The following is a 22,256-nucleotide window of genomic DNA, read 5'->3' as shown; positions in this document are numbered from 1 at the left end:
TGCCTGTCTGTCTCTCTCTCTTCTCAGAATCTGTCTCTCTCACTCTCTATCTCTCTGAATATGTGTGTCTCTCTCTGTGCCTGTCTCTCTCTCTCTCTGTATCTGTGCGTCTCTCTCTGTGCCTGTCTCTCGCTCTCTCTGAATCTGTGTTTCTCTCTCTGTGCCTGTCTCTCTCTCTCTGAATCTGTGTGTCTCTCTCTGTGCCTGTCTCCCTCTCTCTCTGAATCTGTGTGTGTCTCTCTGTGCCTGTCTCTCTCTCTCTGAATCTGTGTGTCTCTCTCTGTGCCTGTCTCCCTCTCTCTCTGAATCTGTATGTCTCTCTCTGTGCCTGTCTCTCGCTCTCTCTGAATCTGTGTGTCTCTCTCTGTGCCTGTCTCTCTCTCTCTGAATCTGTGTGTCTCTCTCTGTGCCTGTCTCCCTCTCTCTCTGAATCTGTATGTCTCTCTCTGTGCCTGTCTCTCGCTCTCTCTGAATCTGTGTGTCTCTCTCTGTGCCTGTCTCTCTCTCTCTGAATCTGTGTGTCTCTCTGTGCCTGTCTCTCTCTCTCTGAATCTGTGTGTCTCTCTCTGTGCCTGTAACTCTCTCTCTCAATCTGTGCGTCTCTCTCCGTGCCTGTCTCTCTCTCTCACTGAATCTGTGCGTCTCTCTCTCTGCCTGTCTCTCTCTCTCTGAATCTGTGTGTGTCTCTCTGTGCCTGTCTCTCTCTCTCTGAATCTGTGTGTCTCTCTCTGTGCCTGTCTCTCTCTCTCTCTGTATCTGTGCGTCTCTCTATGTGCCTGTCTCTCTCTATCTGAATCTGTGTGTCACTCTCTCTCTGAATCTGAGTGTCTCTCTCTCTCTCTGAATCTCTGTGTCTCTCTCTGAATCTGTGTTTCACTCTCTCTCTGAATCTGTGTGTCACTCCCTCTCTGAATCTGTGTGTCTCTCTCTGAATCTGTGTGTCACTCTCTCTCTGAATCTGTGTGTCTCTCTCTGTGCCAGTCTCTCTCTCTCTGAATCTGATTGTCTCTCTCTCTCTCTGAATCTCTGTGTCTCACTCTGAATCTGTGTTTCACTCTCTCTCTGAATCTGTGTGTCAGTCCCTCTCTGAATCTGTGTGTCTCTCTCTGAATCTGTGTGTCACTCTCTCTCTGAATCTGTGTGTCTCTCTAAGTGACTGTCTCTCTCGCTGTCTGAATCTGTGTGTCTCTCTCTGTGACTGTCTCTCTCTCTCTGAATCTGTGTGTATCTCTCTGTGCCTGTCTCTCTCTCTCTCTCTCTCTCTCCGCCTGTCACTCTCTCTCTCTCTCTCTATCTCAATCTCTGAATTTGTATGTCTCTCCCTTTGCCTGTCTCTCACTCTGTCTCTCTGAATCTGTGTGTCACTCTCTGTGCCTGTCTCTCTCTCTCTCTCTCTCTCTCTATCTCTCTCTCTGAGTTTGTATGTCTCTCCCTTTGCCAGTCTCTCTCTCACTCTATCTGAATCTGTTTGTCACTCTCTGTGCATGTCTCTCTCTCTCTCTCTCTCTCCCCCTGTGTATCTCTCTGTGCCTGTCTCTCTCTCTCTCTCTCTCTCTCTCCGCCTGTCACTCTCTCTCTCTCTCTCTCTCTATCTCAATCTCTGAATTTGTATGTCTCTCCCTTTGCCTGTCTCTCACTCTGTCTCTCTGAATCTGTGTGTCACTCTCTGTGCCTGTCTCTCTCTCTCTCTCTCTCTCTCTATCTCTCTCTCTGAGTTTGTATGTCTCTCCCTTTGCCAGTCTCTCTCTCACTCTATCTGAATCTGTGTGTCACTCTCTGTGCCTGTCTCTCTCTCTCTCTCTCTCTCTCTATCTCTCTCTCTGAGTTTGTATGTCTCTCCCTTTGCCAGTCTCTCTCTCACTCTATCTGAATCTGTTTGTCACTCTCTGTGCCTGTCTCTCTCTCTCTCTCTCTCCCCCTGTGTCTCTCTGTGCCTGTCTCTCTCTCTCTGAATCTGTGTCTCTCTCTCTATGCCTATCTCTCTGTCTGAATCTGTGTGTCTCTTTCTTTGTGCCTGTCTCTCTCTCTCTCTCACTCTCTCTGAATCTGTGTGTGTCTCTCTCTGCCTGTCTCTCAGTTGGTCTCTCTCAATCTCTGTGTGTCCCTCTCTGTGCCTGTCTCTCTCTCTCTCTCTCAGAATCTGTCTCTCTCGCTCTCTCTCTCTGAATCTGTGTGTCTTTCTCTCTGTGCCTGTCTCTCTCTCTCTCTCCAAATCTGTCTCTCTCTCTCTCCCTCAGAATCTGTCTCTATCTCTCTCTCACTCTCTCTGAATCTGTGTGTCTCTCTCTCTGCCTGTCTCTCAGTTGGTCTCTCTCAATCTCTGTGTGTCTCTCTCTGTGCCTGTCTCTCTCTCTCTCTCTCAGAATCTGTCTCTCTCGCTCTCGCTCTCTGAATCTGTGTGTCTCTCTCTGTGCCTGTCTCTCTCTCTCTCTCTAAATCTGTCTCTCTCTCTCTCTCTCAGAATCTGTCTCTCTCGCTCTCTCTCTCTGAATCTGTGTGTCTCTCTCTGTGCCTGTCTCTCTCTCTCTCTCTAAATCTGAGTCTCTCTCTCTCTCTCTCTGCATGTCTATCTCTCTTCTCAGAATCTGACTCTCTCACTCTCTCTCTCTTTGAATCTGTGTGTCTCTCTCTGTGCCTGTCTCTCTCTCGCTCTCTGAATCTGTCTCTCTCTCTGTGCCTGTCTCTTTCTCTCTGAATCGGTGTGTCTGTCTCTGTGACTGTCTCTATCTCTCTGAATCTGTGTGTCTCTCTGTGCCTGTCTCTCTCTCTGTCTGTATCTGTGCGTCTCTCTCTGTGCCTGTCTCTTGCTCTCTCTGAATCTGTGTGTCTCTCTCTGTGCCTGTCTCTCGCTCTCTGAATCTGTGTGTCTCTCTCTGTGCCTGTCTCCCTCTCTCTCTGAATCTGTGCGTCTCTCTCTGTGCCTGTCTCTCTCTCTCACTGAATCTGTGCGTCTCTCTCTCTGCCTGTCTCTCTCTCTCTGAATCTGTGTGTCTCTCTCTGTGACTGTCTCTATCTCTCTGAATCTGTGTGTCTCTCTCTGTGCCTGTCTCTCTCTCTCTCTGTATCTGTGCATCTCTCTCTGTGCCTGTCTCTCTCTCTCTCTGTATCTGGGCGTCTCTCTCTGTGCCTCTCTCTCTCTTCTCAGAATCTGTCTCTCTCGCTCTCTCTCTCTGAATCTGTGTGTCTCTCTCTGTGCCTGTCTCTCTCTCTCTCTCTAAATCTGAGTCTCTCTCTCTCTCTCTCTGCATGTCTATCTCTCTTCTCAGAATCTGACTCTCTCACTCTCTCTCTCTTTGAATCTGTGTGTCTCTCTCTGTGCCTGTCTCTCTCTCGCTCTCTGAATCTGTCTCTCTCTCTGTGCCTGTCTCTTTCTCTCTGAATCGGTGTGTCTGTCTCTGTGACTGTCTCTATCTCTCTGAATCTGTGTGTCTCTCTGTGCCTGTCTCTCTCTCTGTCTGTATCTGTGCGTCTCTCTCTGTGCCTGTCTCTTGCTCTCTCTGAATCTGTGTGTCTCTCTCTGTGCCTGTCTCTCGCTCTCTGAATCTGTGTGTCTCTCTCTGTGCCTGTCTCCCTCTCTCTCTGAATCTGTGCGGCTCTCTCTGTGCCTGTCTCTCTCTCTCACTGAATCTGTGCGTCTCTCTCTCTGCCTGTCTCTCTCTCTCTGAATCTGTGTGTCTCTCTCTGTGACTGTCTCTATCTCTCTGAATCTGTGTGTCTCTCTCTGTGCCTGTCTCTCTCTCTCTCTGTATCTGTGCATCTCTCTCTGTGCCTGTCTCTCTCTCTCTCTGTATCTGTGCGTCTCTCTCTGTGCCTCTCTCTCTCTTCTCAGAATCTGTCTCTCTCACTCTCTCTCTCTCTTTGAACCTGTGTGTCTCTCTCTGTGCCTGTGCCTCTCTCTCTCTTTGACGCTGTGTGTCGCTCTATGTGCCTGTCTCTCTCTCTCCCTCAGAATCTGTCTCTCTCACTCTCTCTCTCTCTCTGTGCCTGTCTCTCTGTCTCCCTCAGAATCTGTCTCTCTCACTCTCTCTCTCTGAATCTGTGTCTCTCTCTGTGCCTGTCTATCTCTCTCCCTCAGAATCTGTCTAGGGTGCAGAAAAGATTCACGAGCAAGGTTCCAGGGATGAGGGACTTCAGTTACGTGGATAGATTGGAGAAGCTGGGGTTGTTCTCTGTGTCTCTCTCTGTCCTCCTCTCTCTATCTCTCCCTCCTGCTATCTCTGACACTGGGAGAGAGACAGAGGGAGAGAGGGTTAGATATGCAAACAGAGAGAGAGGGCTGTAGAGAGGGACAAGGTTGGAGAGAGAGAGATTGTTGGGGTGTTTTGAAAGGAAGAATTTAAGATATATTATTTTGATGTAATCCTTCACTCCTGTGTACACAAACAGAGAAAGATAGGTGTTTGGAGTGAAATATTGGTAGAGAGAGAGAAATGTAGATCAAGTTGGGGCCCAAGTGACCGGTTCTCATGATTTGGAGGGAAAACGCTCCATTGTAAACATCCAGCAAGCTATTCCACTGTGGGAGCCATCACACTTTCATGATATTGTTGTGGAAATCTTGAAATCTATGTCCCTGGTTATTGACCCCTCTGCTGAGGGAAATGGGTCCTTCCTATCCACTCTATCTCAGCCCATCAGAGTTTCACTCTGTATCTAACCCCGTGCTGCACCTGACCTGGGAGTGTTTGATGGGGACAGTGTAGAGGGAGCTTTACTCTGTATCTAACCCCATGCTGTATCTGTCCCGGGAGTGTTTGATGGGGACAGTGTAGAGGGAGCTTTACTCTGTATCTAACCCCATGCTGTATCTGTCCCGGGAGTGTTTGATGGGGACAGCATTCTCCATTTTCACTCTCTTTCTGCGACTCTCTACATCTTTATCTGTCTCTCTCTTTCCCTGTACCTGGACCCCTCCCTCTGGCCTCTTTAGTTGTGATTCGGTGAGTTCACAGCGGACAGTCTTCAATCTCATTGAAAAACTGTTTCCTCTGGTTTGTGATTCTCCCTCGGAGCTTAACCCTTGGAGTGCAGGTATCATTCTACTCTCTTAATACCACCCAATATTTCACACTCCTCCTTAACCACAATGTTTGCCTCATCCCCCTCTTTTATGACTATTTCACAATATTGTTACTCCTGTGATTAAAGGGACAGGGACAGAGGGGTTACGACATTGGGTAAGAGACAGAACACAGAGAGTAGTGGTGAACGGTTGTTTCAGACTGGAGGGAGGCATAGAGTGGTGTCACCCAGAGATTTCTATTGGGACCACTGCTCTTTATGATGACATGACTTAGGTTTACAGAGCAGAACTTCAAAGTTTGCAGATGACACAAAACTTTGGAAATGTAGTAAAGAGGGAAGAGAATAGTAGCAGACTTCAGGAAGCTATTGGCAGTCTGGTGAATTGACAGACACATGGCAGGTTAAATTCAATGCTGAGAAATGTGAAGTGATGGATTTTGGAAGGAAGACTGGGAGAGGCAATATAAACTAAATGGTACAATGTTAAAATGGGTGCAGGAAGAGAGAGGCCTTACACATACAGGAGCTGACAGTCTCTTTCTTTCTCTCCCCATTTCACTCTCTCTCTCTCTTTCAATCATGATCCTGACTTTTCTCGGAATCCTTCTTGGTTGAATAGTACCCTGAAATGTTTCAGTCTCACTGTTTCAAGGAACAAGTCACATTTCTGTGGTATTTTCGATATCTTAATGATTCAATTTGGAGCTTGGATTGTGTCAGGTAAATGTGGTTTCTCATTCAGACATTCCTGCTTTGTGGAACTGTCAGTTATCTGTGCAGGGACAGGATATCGGGGTGTTTGAATGGAGTTGAAGATTTTGGTTGCGAGAATAGGGTGTGAATTAGATTGTGGATTGTGTCCCTGAATGTCTTTAAGCCGATGTCCTGAGAGAATGAAGTGGTTTATCAATGTCTGAAGAACATCAAAGTCTTTAGACACATGAAAGAACAAGATTGGGGACAATATACAAAAGCTGAGACAGTCAGACAACAACAGGAGGAAGGTGAATGTCTTTTACAGTTTGTAATCTGAAAGCCTGAGCTAATGACTGAAAAAGCAGGAGTTCAAATCCCACATTGGGTTCTTGTGAATTTGAATTTCTCTGAAAATAAAAAATAACTCTGGAATAATAAATCCTCCAAGTTGAAATGATTCCCTCTCACTGCTCTGACACTCATTTACCTTCAAGTAGCTTTTTCCAGTCCACTTTTTCTAAATCACCTTCCACCGGCCCAGCTTCATTCCCTAAAACTAAGTGTAAAACTGACCCATCTCTTGTTGTCCTTGCTATGTACTGGCCTGAAAAAGTTCCCCTGAATGTATATTTAGAATTCTGTATCCTCGATACCTTTTACACTAGTCTCAGTTATCAATGCACTAGTTAGGTCTGCACTAGACCCTGTCTCTGTTTATATTACACATGGCCCTGTCTCTGCTATAAAAATGGCTTAAAAAGTGGAGAGAAAACCCTCCATTTTATACACAAGATCCGAAGAGATAGGAACAGGAGTAGGCCATTCAGCCCATTGAGCCTGTTCTGCCATTCTCTAAGATCATGACTGATCTGATAGTGACCTTAACTCCACTTTCCTGTCTGCCCCCCATAACCCTTGACTCCCTTGTCGATGATAAATCTGTCTAACTCAGCCTTGAATATATTCAATGACCCAACCTCCACTGCTCTCTGGGGAAGAGAATTCCAAAGTCTAACCACCCACTGAGATAAAAAAAATTCCTCCCCATCTTTGTCATAAATGGGAGACCCTTTATTTTTAAACTGTGCCCCCTCGTTCTAGACTCCCCCACAAGGGGAACATCCTCCCAGCTTCCTTTTTTTTCATTCATTCATGGGATGAGGGCGTCGCTGGCCAAGCCAGCACTTATTGCCCATCCCTAAATGCCCTTCAGATGGTGGTGGTGAGCTGCCTTCTTGAACCACTGCAGTCCATGTGAGGTAGGTATTCCCACAGTGCTGTTAGGAAGGGTGTTCCAGGATTTTGACCCAGTGACAGTGAAGGAACGGCGATATAGTTCCAATTCAGGATGGTGGGTGACTTGGAGGGGAACATGCAGGTGGTGATGTTCCCACGCATTTGCTGCCCTCGTCCTTCTAGTTGGTAGAGGTCGCGGGTTTGGAAGGTGCTGCCTGAGTAACCTTGGTGCATTGCTGCAGTGCATCTTGTAGATGGTACACACTGCTGTCACTGTGCGTTGGTGGTGGATGGAGTGAATGTTTGTGGATGGGGTGCCAATCAAGCGGGCTGCTTTGTCCTGGATGGTGTCGAGCTTCTTGAGTGTTGTTGGAGCTGCACCAATTCAGGCAAGAGGAGAGTATTCCATCACTCTCCTGACTTGTACCTTGTAGATGGTGGACAGGCTTTGGTGAGTCAGGAGGTGAGTTACTAGCCACAGGATTCCTAGCCTCTGTCCTGCTCTTGTAGCCATGTGTTTATATGGCTACTCCAGTTCAGTTTCTGGTCAATGGTAACCCCTAGGATGTTGATAGTTGGGGATTCAGCGATGGTAATGCCATTGAATGTCAAGGGGAGATGGTTAGATTCTCTCTTGTTGCAGATGGTCATTGCCTGGCATTTGTGTGGCACGAATGTTACTTGCCACTTATCAGCCCAAGCCTGGATATTGTCCAGGTCTTGCTGCATTTCTACACGGACTGCTTCAGTATCTGAGGAGTCACGAATGGTGCTGAAGATTGTGCAATCATCAGCGAACATCCCAACTTCTGACCTTATGATTGAAGGAAGGTCATTGATGAAGCAGCTGAAGATGGTTTGGCCTAGAACACTACCCTGAGGAACTCCTGCAGTGATGTCCTGGAGCTCAGATGATTGATCTCCAACAACCACAACCATCTTCCTTTGCGCTAGGTATGACTCCAGCAGGTGGAGGGTTTTCCCCCTGATTCCCATTGACCTCAGTTTTGCTAGGGCTCCTTGATGCCATACTCGGTCAAATGCTGCCTTGATGTCAAGGGCAGTCACTCTCACCTCACCTCTTGACTTCAGCTCTTTTTTCCATTTTTGAACCAAGGCTGTAATGAGGTCAGGAGCTGAGTGGCCCTGGTGGGACCCAAACTGAGCGTCACTGAGCAGGTTATTGCTAAGCAAGTGCTGCTTGATGGCACTGTTGATGACACCTTCCATCACTTTACTGATGATTGAGAGTAGACTGATGGGGCGGTAATTGGCCGGGTTGGGCTTGTCCTGCTTTTTGTGTACAGGACATACCTGGGCAATTTTCCACATTGCCGGGTAGATGTCAGTGTTGTAGCTATACTGGAACAGCTTGGCCAGGGGTGCGGCAAGTTCTGGAGCACAAGTCTTCAGTGCTATTGCCAAAATATTGTCAGGACCCATAGCCTTTGCAGTGTCCAGTGTCTTCAGTCGTTTCTTGATATCACGCGGAGTGAATCGAATTGGCTGAAGTCTGACCTCTGTAATGCTGGGGACTTCAGGAGGAGGCCGAGATGGATCATCAACTGGGCACTTCTGGCTGAAGATTGTTGCAAATGCTTCTGCCTTATCTTTCGCACTGATGTGCTGGGCTCCCCCATCATTGAGGATGGCGATATTTGTGGAGCCATCTCCTCCGGTTAGTTAATTGTCCACCACCATTCATGGCTGGTTATGGCAGGACTGCAGAGCTTAGATCTGATCCGTTGGTTATGGGATCGCTTAGCTCTGTCTATAGAATGCTGCCTACGCAGTTTGGCATGCAGATAGTCCTGTGTTGTAGCTTCCCCAGGTTGACACCTCATTTTGAGGTATGCCTGGTGCTGCTCCTGGCATGCCCTCCTGCACTCTTCATTGAACCAGGGTTGGTCTCCTGGCTTGATGGTCATGGTAGAGTGGCAGATATGCCAGGCCATGAGGTTACAGATTGTGTCTCTTTCTGTCTGTCTGTCTCTCTTTCTCTCCTCTCTCCGAACATCAGTCAGCTGTTTTTATTTTCAGTGGCAATTTTATGTTACCACAGCACTGGGACATTGATTTCAGAGACTGACTCCTCACTAATCGAAGGTAGTGCTTTAAGCGTGACAGAGAATCAGATCCTGGTGTTCAGTTGAATGCAGCTTCTCATCTTGAAAAGTGTTAGCAAACGTGTTTTTCAAATCAATTCAATAACAACCTCAACAGCAGAAAAACACCAGCAAATGTAACAACAACCTGAACAGGAGAAAAACACCAACAAATGCAACAACAACCTCAACAGGAGGGCAACACCAACAAATGTAACAACAACCTCAACAGGAGAAAAACACCAACAAATGCAACAACAACCTCAACAGGAGAAAAACACCATCAAATGCAACAACGACCTGAACAGGAGAAAAAGCATCAACAAATGCAACAATTTCTACGGGAAATGAACAGCTTCCTGAGGACAAACAAAAACAAATAAAACAACAACTTCAGTAGGAGAAAAGCCACTAAAAAGTTCAACATCAGAAGGGGAAAACACACCCATAAATCGGGCAATGGCACAAGCTGTTGGAGGGACAGGAAATCGTTTGCGAAGGGACAGAGTATCTGATCACACCCGGGATGGTGGAATTGTTATCAACAAAGCCCGTTGCAGCCTGCAATATGAAAAGGAGGGATAGAGAGCTCAGAGGGAATGAGTTGATTTTGACTTGAGTTAACGAGGGGGCAATGGCGTCATGCGGCTCCCACAATGCCCCGCGACTAGGAAAGGCCCCTATCTGCAGGACAGGCCGCGCTGCCCTCTGGGAGGAGGTTCCGCACATGCGCACCTCCACAAACGCGTTAAACGCCGCTTTTTTGCATCCTCCCTCGGCTCAGACTTTAAAGTTTCCTCCATTGAGATCGAGAACTGAATCCGCTTCTCCTTTTCCTTTCAGCTGCTTTTTTACGATAATAAACGGCCGGCGGGCGACGTCACGCAAACATGGCGGCTTTTGACGCCTCAGTCCCGCCAAGGCGTCACTGAGCTCTGATTGGCTGCGTCGCCCCACGTGTTTGGAGGTCAACAGGTACCTCCGGCCTCTGCGCAGCCGCGGTTTGGGCGACATGTGATCACCCGGGGTGGGGGAGGGGTCCGCACCAGACTCTTAAAGGGACCATGCACCACCAGAACTGTCCCAAACTCTTAAAGGGACCCAACATGGACAGACAGAGCAAGAGAGTTAGAGAGCAAGTAATAGAGAGGGAAATAGAAAAGAGAGAGTGATGGAAGGAAAGAGAAATGAGATTGAAAGAATAATAGAGAGATGGAGAGACAGAGAGAAAATAGGTGATAGGGAGAGAGTGAGGGAGCAAGAGATGGTGAGAAATGGAGGGAGAATCTCCTCAATTGGACAGAGATGAAGAGAGTGTGATAGAGAGATGTGAAGAGAGATCAAAGAGAAAGGAAGGTGGAGAGTGAGGGAGAGGTAGAGTTTGAGAGTGAGGGAACAGATCAATGGAGAGATAAAGGTGAGGTGAGAGTAACAGAGCGAGAGAGAGACAGAGATGGAGAGAGAGTGGGAAGGAAAATGAGAAATTAGAGGAAAAGAGCAGACACAGGGTGTACAAAAAGAGTGAAAAATGAATGAGAGATAGAGTGTCCGTCAGAGAGAGAGGGAAAGTCCGGGATAGATGTGGGCAGAGAGAGAGTGTGTGTGGGAAAGAGAGAGAGAGAGATCAGCACACGTTCAAAGTAAAGAAAGTCTTGCCGTGTCAAACAGTCATTTAATTGGGTGGACAACCAGACAAAAGTAACTTTATCCCCGGGAGAATGAGTGGAGTCAGACATATAAAAACAGATTGCAGTTTAATGCCCAGATAAGCCTTATTAAAGATTAAAAGTTGCAGAGAGAAATCACCCAGTAATCCTGGTTGCAACCCATTGGACTCGATACAATGGTCCAAAAATATTATCACTGCCAATCAAACAAATTCATCAGCTCAACAGCAAACAGTGAAATATCCATAAACTGCAGTGTTCAATGATTCGAGGAAGATGACAGAGCATGACTGAGAACATGTAGACAGACAGAAAGTATTTGTTTAGTTTCTCTGCCATTGTCCTATGATGAGAGGCTGAGTAAATTGGACCTGTATTCTCTAGAGTTTAGAAGAATGAGAGGTGATCTCATTGAAACATATCAGATTCTAAAGGGACTGGATCGGGTCGACACTGAGAGATTGTTACCGCTGGTCGGGAAATGAAAGCCTCCCTTATCCCTTCCTAACCAGCTTATCCACCTCTCCTGTCAGCCTCAGGAATCAGTGAACATTCACTCCAAGGTCCTGCTGTTCACAGACACAGAGATAATGTTGGAGACAGTCACGTTGTGAGGTTAGATCGAAAGGGCAAATGTCAAATATAATCACAGTTTGATGTAATCCTGTGTACACAGATGTACAAGAAATAGGCATCGAGTGTGAAACACCAGGAGAGAGGGAGAAATATAGATGGAGAGAGTGTAACAGTGAGAAAGGGAGAGATAGGCATGGAGAGAGAAGTGGAGAGCTACTCTTACTGGTAATCTCTCTCTTACTCACTCAATCGCTAGTTCCCCACTCTACCACTACTCCATGTTTATCTCTCTCCTCTTCTCTCTCTATCTCCCTCTGAACCCTCTCAATCCCAATCTCTCGCTGTGTCATCCCTTCAACGATGCTGCACACAGCTTTGTGGGAATATTGACTGACACTCTCCATTGCAATCTCCCTCTGTCTCTCCCCCTCTCTGTCTCTGTCTCAGCCTCGGTCTCTGCCCCTATCACTGTCTCCCTCATTGTCTTTCCCTATCACTGTCTCTGTTTCTCCCTCGCTCTGTGCTTCTGTCTCTCCCTCTCTCCGTCTCTCTCTTTCTCAGTCCCTCTCTCACTGTCTGTCTCTCCCTGTCTCTCTTTCTCCGTCTATGACTCCGACTGTGTCTCTATGACACCATCACTCCCTCTCTCTTTCCCTCTCTCTCTCCTTTCATCTCTCCCTCACTCTCTCAGGACAGCAATGCTTTCAGCCATTTCTTGGTTAATTTTGAACCTTTAACTCTTGCCCTTGTTGAGAATGTCACTGCAGTTTGAAAATATCAAACACTGATCCAACACTCACCCCTAAAACACTCACACTAAACCTGCAACACAGGTCATGGTACATGCAGCTATGAACTGCTTCATTATCTGATGCGAAATACTGTGGATGCTGGAAATCTGGAAACCATCGAGCTGAATGGCTGATTGTGTTTCTCTCTCCACAGATGCTGCCTGGTCTGTAAATGGAACTGAACACTGTGTAATCATCAGTGAACATCCCCACTTCTGACCTTACGATGGAGGGCAGGTCATTGAGGAAGCAGCTGAAGATGGTTGGGCCTCGGACACTACCCTGAGGAACTCCTGCAGTAATGTCCTGGGACTGAGATGATTGACCTCCAACAACCACAACCATCTTCCTTTGTGCTCGGTATGATTCCAGTCAGTGGAGAGTTTTCCCCCTGATTCACACTGACTTCAACTCTACTCAGGCTCTGTGATGCCACACACAGTCAAATGCTGCCTTGAGGTTAAGGGCAGTTACTCTCACCTCACTCTCTGATCTATTGGATCATATGAGACACATATGGGTCATAGAATAGCAGACAAGAGTGAATGGTTCTGTTTTACCTGCTGTGTTATCATCTTCACAGCCTGGTACAGGACAGTGAACGACAGATTAACATGTCCCATTAAACACTCCCAGAGCAGGTTCAGCATGTATTAGATAGAGTACAGTTCCTTCCACTCTCTCTCCCACTCTCTCTCCCTCTCTCTCTCTCTCCTGTGAAACATTGGATATAGATGGAGAGAGAGGAACAGAGAAAAGGAGTGATAAGCATGAAGGAAGTGCTGGAGATTTACTCTTGCTGGTAATCTCCATCTCTATCTCTCCTTCCTCTGTCTTTTACTCTCTCAAGCCCTGTCTCACCTCTCGGTTCCTCTTTATCCATGTGTTACGAACACTGGACTTTGTCTCCCTCCTGTCTTCTCTCTCCATCTCTGTTTCTCCCTCTGTTACACTCTGAATCCCAGTCTCTCCCTCTCTGTTACCTCTGAATCCCAGTCTCTCCCTCTCTGTTACCCTCCGAATCACAGGGTCTCCCTCTCTGTTACCCTCCGAATCACAGTCTCTCCCTCTCTGTTACCCTCCGAATCACAGTCTCTCCCTCTCTGTTACCCTCTGAATCCCAGTCTCTCCCTCTTCGTTACCTCTGAATCCCAGGCTCTCCCTCTCTGTTAACCTCTGAATCCCAGTCTCTCCCTCTCTGTTACCCTCTGAATCCCAGTCTCTCCCTCTCTGTTACCCTCCGAATCCCAGTCTCTCCCTCTCTGTTACCCTCTGAATCCCAGTCTCTCCCTCTCTGTTACCCTCCGAATCCCAGTCTCTCCCTCTCTGTTACCCTCCGAATCCCAGTCTCTCCCTCTTCGTTACCTCTGAATCCCAGTCTCTCCCTCTCTGTTACTCTCTGAATCCCAGTCTCTCCCTTTCTGTTAACCTCTGAATCCCAGTCTCTCCCTCTCTGTTACCCTCTGAATCCCAGTCTCTCCCTCTCTCTATTACCTTCCAAACCCAGTCTCTCTCTGTTACCCTCTGAATCCCAGTCTCTCCCTCTCTGTTACCCTCCGAATCACAGTCTCTCCCTCTCTGTTGCTCTCTGAATCACAGTCGCTCCCTCTCTGTTACCCTCTGAAACCCAGTCTCTCCCTCTCTATTACCCTCTGAATCCCAGTCTCTGCCTCTCTGTTACTCTCTGAATCACAGTCGCTCCCTCTCTGTTACCCTCTGAATCCCAGTCTCTCCCTCTCTGTTACCCTCCGAATCACAGTCTCTCCCTCTCTGTTACCCTCCAAATCCCAGTCTCTCCCTCTCTGTTAACCTCTGAATCCCAGTCTCTCCCTCTCTGTTACCCTCCGAATCACAGTCTCTCCCTCTCTGTTACCCTCCAAATCCCAGTCTCTCCCTCTCTGTTACCCTCCGAATCACAGTCTCTCCCTCTCTATTACCCTCCAAATCCCAGGCTCTCCGTCTCTGTTACCCTCTGAATCCCAGTCTCTCCCTCTTCGTTACCTCTGAATCCCAGGCTCTCCCTCTCTGTTACCCTCTGAATCCCAGTCTCTCCCTCTCTGTTACCCTCTGAATCCCAGTCTCTCCCTCTCTGTTAACCTCTGAATCCCAGTCTCTCCCTCTCTGTTACCCTCTGAATCCCAGTCTCTCTCTCTCTCTATTACCTTCCGAACCCTGTCTCTCTCTCTCTGTTACCCTCTGAATCCCAGTCTCTCCCTCTCTGTTACCCTCTGAATCCCAGTCTCTCCCTCTCTGTTACCCTCCGAATCACAGGGTCTCCCTCTCTGTTACCCTCCGAATCACAGTCTCTCCCTCTCTGTTACCCTCTGAATCCCAGTCTCTCCCTCTCTGTTACCCTCCGAATCACAGTCTCTCCCTCTCTGTTACCCTCCAAATCCCAGTCTCTCCCTCTCTGTTACCCTCTGAATCCCAGTCTGTCCCGCTCTGTTACCCTCTGAATCCCAGTCTCTCCCTCTCTGTTAACCTCTGAATCCCAGTCTCTACCTCTCTGTTACCCTCCAAATCCCAGTCTCTCCCTCTCTGTTAGCCTCTGAATCCCAGTCTCTCCCTCTCTGTAACTCTCCGAATCCCACTCTCTCCCTCTCTGTTACCCTCCAAATCCCAGTCTCTCCCTCTCTGTTAGCCTCTGAATCCCAGTCTCTCCCTCTCTGTAACTCTCCGAATCCCACTCTCTCCCTCTCTGTTACCCTCCAAATCCCAGTCTCTCCCTCTCTGTAACTCTCCGAATCCCACTCTCTCCCTCTCTGTTACCCTCTGAATCCCAGTCTGTCCCTCTCTGTTACCCTCTGAATCCCAGTCTGTCCCTCTGTTACCCTCTGAATCCCAGTCTCTCCCTCTCTGTTACCCTCTGAATCCCAGTCTCTCCCTCTCTGTTAACCTCTGAATCCCAGTCTCTCCCTCTCTGTTACCCTCCAAATCCCAGTCTCTCCCTCTCTGTTACCCTCTGAATCCCAGTCTGTCCCTCTCTGTTACCCTCCAAATCCCAGTCTCTCCCTCTCTGTTACCCTCTGAATCCCAGTCTCTCCCTCTCTGTTACCCTCCAAATCCCAGTCTCTCCCTCTCTGTTACCCTCTGAATCCCAGTCTCTCCCTCTCTGTTACCCTCTGAATCCCAGTCTCTCCCTCTCTGTTACCCTCCAAATCCCAGTCTCTCCCTCTCTGTTACCCACTGAATCCCAGTCTCTCCCTCTCTGTTACCCTCTGAATCCCAGTCTCTCCCTCTCTGTTACCTAACCAGAACTTCATACATGTTCAGCATAACCTCCCTGATGGAGGCGGTCTGGTGAAATGGAACACACAAGAACACGAAAACCCCCAACACCGGATTGGACAGAACATGGGAATATTTTATGAAGGGTCTGTTGGATGATTTTTACTGATGTGTAGATTGTGCAGTCTCTGTGTGTCGGTTTGTGTGTGAATCAGTGTCTGTATCTGTGTGTGTGTCTCTGCTTCTGCTGCGTTTGACCCGGTCTCAGTTTGTGCTGCACAAGACCATTTCTCTGTTTATAATATAATAGGCCCTGTCTTTACTCTGTATCTAACCCCATGCTGCCCCTGCCCTGGGAGTGTGTGATGGGACAGTGCAGAGGGAAATTTACTCTGTCTCACCCCACACTGTGCTTGGCTTGGGAGTGTTTAATGGGACAGTGTAGATGGAGCTTTACTCTGTATCCCTGGAATTTAGAAGATTAAGGGGCGATTTGATCAAAGTTTTCAGAATATTAAGGTAAACTGATCGGGTAGACAGAGAGAAACTATTCCTACTGGCTGCAGAGTCGAGAACTTGTGGACATAGTCTAAAAATCTAAACATAGTCTAAAAACCATTCAGAATTGAAATGAAGAAACACTTCAACACACCAGGTGTGGTATCAGTTTGGAACTCTCTTCCACAAACAGCAATCGATGCTGAGACACTTGTTAATTTTTCAATCTGAGATTGATGGATTTTTACTGACAAAAGGTATGAAGTGATATGGGGCAAAGACAGGTATATGGAGTTAGATCACAGATCAGTCATGATCTCTTTGAATGACAGAACAGGGTTGAGGGGCTAAATGGCCTCCTCCTCTTCCTCTGTCCTCTGACAAATATCCTGCTATCACTCTCGGTGTCTGGGTCACCCTCTCGGTCTGTATCTCCCTCTTTGTGTCTCTTTCTGTCTGTCTGTCTCTCTTTCCCTCCTCTCTCAGAACATCAGTCAGCCATTTTAGGTTTTCAGTGGCCATTTTATGTTACCACAGCACTGGGACATTTATATCAGAGACTGACTCCTCACTAATGTAAGGTTAGTGTTTTAAACTTGACAGAGAGACAGATCCTGGGATTCTTTCGAATGTAGCTTCTCATCCTGAAAAGTGTTAGCTAACGTGTTGGGAAATGTGTCAAAAGCTGTTTCCATTCAGACATTCCTGCATTGTGGAACTGTGAGCTATCTTTGCAGAGACAGGAAATAGATGGACCTGCAGGTTTTGGTTGATACAATAAGGTGAGAATTTGATGATCCAGAAGGAATATCCTCCATTTTAAACATCCAGCAAGCTATTCCACTGTGGGAGCCATCACACCCTCATGATATTGGTTGTGTAAATTTCATGCTGGCTTATTGGTTAATTTTAACTCTGGAATTGATAGATTCTTGTTAACCAAAAGTATTAAGAGATAAGGGTCAAAGGTGGAATACATGGTATTAGTTAGATCACAGATCAGCCCTGATCTCATTGAATGCTGGAACAGGGTTGAGGGGTTAAATTGCCTCCTCCTCTTCCTCTGTCCGATGTTAAATATCCTTCTTTCACTCTCAGTCACCCTCTCGGTCTGTGTCTCTCTGTTTCTCTCTTTCTCTCTCTCTCTCTCTGTTTCAGACAGTGTAGAGTGAGATTCACTCTGTATCCACCCCATGATGTTCCTGCCCTGGGAGTGTATGATGGGACAGTGTAGAGGGAAATTTACTCTGTGTCTAACCCAACATTGTGCTTGGATTGGGAATGTTTAATGGGACAGTGTAGCTGGAGCTTTACTCTGTATCCCTGCAATTTAGAAGGTTCTGAGGTGATTTGATGAATGTTTTCAAGATAATATGGAAATAATAAAGATTCAGTTTGGAGCTTGCAAACTGTAAATTGAATTTAGCTTCATCCTGAAAACTGGTAGCAAACGTGTTGGGAAATGTGTCAAAAGCTGTTTCCATTCAGTTAAGTTTGATGTCAATGTTTCCCCAGGATGTTGATGCTGGGGGATTCAGCGATGGGATAATGCTTTGAATGCCAAGGGGAGGTGGTTGGATTCTCTCTTGTTGCAGATGCTCATTGCCTGGCACTTGTGTGACGTGAATGTTACTTGCCACTGGTCGGCCCAAGCCTGAATGTTGTCCGGGTCTTGGTGCATGTGGCTATGGATTGCTTCATTATCTGAGGCAAATTACTGTGGATGCTGGAAATCTGGAAACCATCGAGCTGAATCACTAACTCTGTTTCTCTCTCCACAGATGCTGCCTGACCTGCTCAGTATTTCCAGCATTTTCTGCTGGGATTTCATTATCTGAGGAGGTGCAAATGGAACTGAACACTGTGCAATCATCAGTGAACATCCCCACTTCTGACCTTACAATGGAGGGCAGGTCATTGAGGAAGCAGCTGAAGATGGTTGGGCCTCGGACTCTACCCAAAGGTTGGAGAGAGAGATATTGTTGGGGTGGATTGAAAGGGAGAATGTAAGATATATTAATTTGATATAATCCTGCAGTGATGTCCTGGGACTGAGCTGATTGACCTCCAACAACCACAACCATCTTCCTTTGTGCTCGGTATGATTCCAACCAGTGGAGTCCCACTGACTTCAATTTTACTCGGGCTCCTCGATGCCACACTCGGTCAAACACTGCCTTGATGTTAAGGTCAGTCTCTCTTCCCAGTAGCAGACAGGAGTGAATCGTTCCCTTTGACCCGTTGTGTACTGAACATGCTCTGCTTCTTCACAGCCTGATACAGGACTGTACACGGCCGATTAATGTAGCCCATCAAACACTCCGAGAGCAGGTTCAGCACAGCTTAGGAAGAGAGTACAGTTCCTTCAACATTCTCTCTCTGTCTTCCTCTCTCTGTCTCTCCCTCCTGCTATCTCTGACACTAGGAGAGAGACAGAGGGAGAGAGGGTTAGATATGAAGACAGAGAGAGAGGGCTGTCGAGAGGGACAAGGTTGGAGAGAGAGATATTGTTGGGGTGGATTGAAAGGGAGAATGTAAGATATATTAATTTGATGTAATCCTTTACTGCTGTGTGTACAAACATATAAGAGATAGATATGGAGAGAGAAACATCGGGAGAGATCCAGAGGGAATATCCTCCATTTTAAACATCCAGCAAGCTATTCCACTGCGGGAGCCATCACACCCTCATGATATTGGTTGTGGACATTTTGAAATCTGTGCCCTTTTTTATGGACCTCTGTGCTAAGGTCAATAGGTCCTCCCTATCCACTCTATCGAGGCCCCTCATAATTTTATACACCTCAACTCCATCTCCCCTCAGCCTCCTCTGTTCCAAAGAAAACAACCCCAGCCTGTCCAATCATTCCTTTGGATTTCTTTGTCATTTTAGATCTCTCTTCTGCAAACAGGAATTAATGCTGGCTTCATTGTTAATTTTTAAATCTGGGATTGATAGATTCTTGTTAACAAAAGGTATTAAGAGATAAGGGTCAAAGGTGGGATATATGGTGTTAGTTAGATCACAGATCAGCCCTGATCTCATTGAATGCTGGAACAGGGTTTCGGGGTTAAATTGCCTCCTCCTCTTCCTCTGTCCGATGTTAAATATCCTTCTTTCACTCTCAGTCTCCCTGTCTGTCTGTGTCTCTCTCTTTCTCTCTTTCTCTTTCTGTCTCTCTCTCTCTGTCTGTTTCGGACAGTGTCGAGTGAGATTCACTCTGTATCCACCCCATGATGTTCCTGCCCTGGGAGTGTTGGATGGGACAGTGTAGAAGGAGCATTACTCTGTATCTAATCCATGCTGTACCTGTCTGGGGAATTTTGATGGGAGAGTGCAAGCAGAGAGGTCTGGGACCAGTGTCCTCATGGGGAGGACTTAATGGTGCCTCCTAATTGACTAGTTATCAATATTGGTGCTCCATGGATGAAAGGGGCAGTGGCTGAGTGGATATGACATTGGCTGAGAGAGTGGACAATGGTTGTTTCAGACTGGAGGGAGGTATACAGTGGAGGTTTATATTAGGACCACTGATCTTTTTGATATATACTAATAACTTGGACTTGGGTTTCCAGGGCATAACTTCAATGTTTACCAATGTTTGTGACATCTATAATGTAATAAACAGGGAAGGGACTAGTAGCAGACTTCAGGAGGATAGAGGCAGTCTGGTGAAATGGAACACACAAAAACAAATGAATTAGGAGCAGGAGTAGGCCATTCAGCCCATCGAGCCTGCTCTCCCATTCGATGGCTGATCTGATTGGGAACTCAACTCCACTTTCCTGTCTGCCCCCCATAACCCTCGACTCCCTGGTTGATCATAAATCTATCTAACTCAGCCTTGAATATATTCAATGATCCAGCCTCCACTGCTCTCTGGGGAAGAGAATTCCACAGACTAACCACCCTCTGAGAGAAAAACATTTCTCCTCATCTCAGTCTTAAATGGGAGAGCCCTCATTTTAAACTGTGTCCCCTCGTTCTAGACTCCCCGACAAGGGGAAACATCCTCTCAGCATCCACCCTGTCCAGTCCCCCTCAGGACCTGAGATGTTTCAATAAGATCACCTCTCATTCTTCTAAACTCCAGTGGGTATCGGCCCAACCTGTTCAACCTTTCCTCATAAGATAACCCCTTCATCCCAGGTATCAGTCGAGTGAACCTTCTCTGAACTGCTTCTAATGCAGTTATATCCTTGATTAAGTAAGGAGACCAAAACAGTCCACATTACTCCAGATGTGGTCTAACTAAGGTCCTGTACAGCTGTAACAACACTTCCCTACTTTTATATTCTATTCCCCTTGCAATAAACAACACAGTTCCATTTGCCTTCGAACCACGCGCTGTACCTGCATAGTAACATTTAGTGATTCATGTACCAGGACCCCCAGATCCCTCTGTACCGTACAGTTCTGCAGTCTCTCTCCATTTCAATAATATACTGCTATTTATTCTTCCTGACACATTCTACTCCATCTGCCAAATGTTTGTCCACTCACTTTACCGATCGAAATCTCTTTGTAGACTCTTTATGTCCTCTTGACAGTTTACTATCCAACCTATCATTGGACAGACACAGGCAGGTTAACTTCAATGCTGAGAAATGTGAAGTGATGGATTTTGGAAGGAAGACTGGGAGAGGCAATATAAACTAAATGGTACAATGTTAAAATGGGTGCAGGAAGAGAGAGGCCTTACACATACAGGAGCTGACAGTCTCTTTCTTTCTCTCCCCATTTCACTCTCTCTCTCTCTTTCAATACCGATCCTGACTTTTCTCGGAATCCTTCTTGGTTGAATAGTACCCTGAAATGTTTCATTCTCACTGTTACAAGGAACAAGTCACATTTCTGTGGTATTTTCGATATCTTAATGATTCAATTTGGAGCTTGGATTGTGTCAGGTAAATGTGGTTTCTCATTCAGACATTCCTGCTTTGTGGAACTGTCAGTTATCTGTGCAGGGACAGGATATCGGGGTGTTTGAATGGAGTTGAAGATTTTGGTTGCTTGAATAGGGTGTGAATTAGATTGTGGATTGTGTCCCTGAATGTCTTTAAGCCGATGTCCTGAGAGAATGAAGTGGTTTATCAATGTCTGAAGAACATCAAAGTCTTTAGACACATGAAAGAACAAGATTGGGGACAATATACAAAAGCTGAGACAGTCAGACAACAACAGGAGGAAGGTGAATGTCTTTTACAGTTTGTAATCTGAAAGCCTGAGCTAATGACTGAAAAAGCAGGAGTTCAAATCCCACATTGGGCTCTTGTGAATTTGAATTTCTCTGAAAATAAAAAATAACTCTGGAATAATAAATCCTCCAAGTTGAAATGATTCCCTCTCACTGCTCTGACACTCATTTACCTTCAAGTAGCTTTTTCCAGTCCACTTTTTCTAAATCACCTTCCACCGGCCCAGCTTCATTCCCTAAAACTAAGTGTAAAACTGACCCATCTCTTGTTGTCCTTGCTATGTACTGGCCTGAAAAAGTTCCCCTGAATGTATATTTAGAATTCTGTATCCTCAATACCTTTTACACTAGTCTCAGTTATCAATGCACTAGTTAGGTCTGCACTAGACCCTGTCTCTGTTTATATTACACATGGCCCTGTCTCTGTTTATATTACACATGGCCCTGTCTCTGCTATAAAAATGGCTTAAAAAGTGGAGAGAAAACCCTCCATTTTATACACAAGATCCGAAGAGATAGGAACAGGAGCAGGCCATTCAGCCCATCGAGACTGTTCTGCCATTCTCTAAGATCATGACTGATCTGATAGTGACCTTAACTCCACTTTCCTGTCTGCCCCCCATAACCCTTGACTCCCTTGTCGATGATAAATCTGTCTAACTCAGCCTTGAATATATTCAATGATCCAACCTCCACTGCTCTCTGGGGAAGAGAATTCCAAAGTCTAATCACCCACTGAGATAAAAAAAATTCCACCCCATCTTTGTCATAAATGGGAGACCCTTTATTTTTAAACTGTGCCCCCTCGTTCTAGACTCCCCCACAAGGGGAACATCCTCCCAGCATCCGCCCTGTAAAGTCCCCTCAGAATCTTGTATGTTTCAGTTCCATTAGACATGAATCTATGAGTCGTTCCAAGGCTGGCGGGAGGGTTTAGGGGAGATCAGAGAGAACCCCCGATCTGGTCAGCTCTTTTCAAACAGGAAACCATCAGTACATTGGCAGTGATATTACTAAAGCCCTGAGGAAGACAGGATGAGGCCATTCGGCCCCTCCAACCTGTCTAGCCCATTCACTCAGGTCATGGCTGATTTGCTCCTTCTCCACATCGAGCTGTCTCGGCTCCGTAAACATTAATACCCTTTCCTAACAAATCTCTACCGGCAATCAGGAATTAATGTCACTGCCTGTTAACACTGGGGAATTCCTTCCCTCAACCTCTTCGTCTCTCTATCT

This window comes from Heterodontus francisci, unplaced genomic scaffold (assembly GCF_036365525.1).
Source record: "Heterodontus francisci isolate sHetFra1 unplaced genomic scaffold, sHetFra1.hap1 HAP1_SCAFFOLD_398, whole genome shotgun sequence".
Lineage (NCBI taxonomy): Eukaryota > Metazoa > Chordata > Chondrichthyes > Heterodontiformes > Heterodontidae > Heterodontus > Heterodontus francisci.
Note: the sequence above shows the minus strand (reverse complement) of the source record.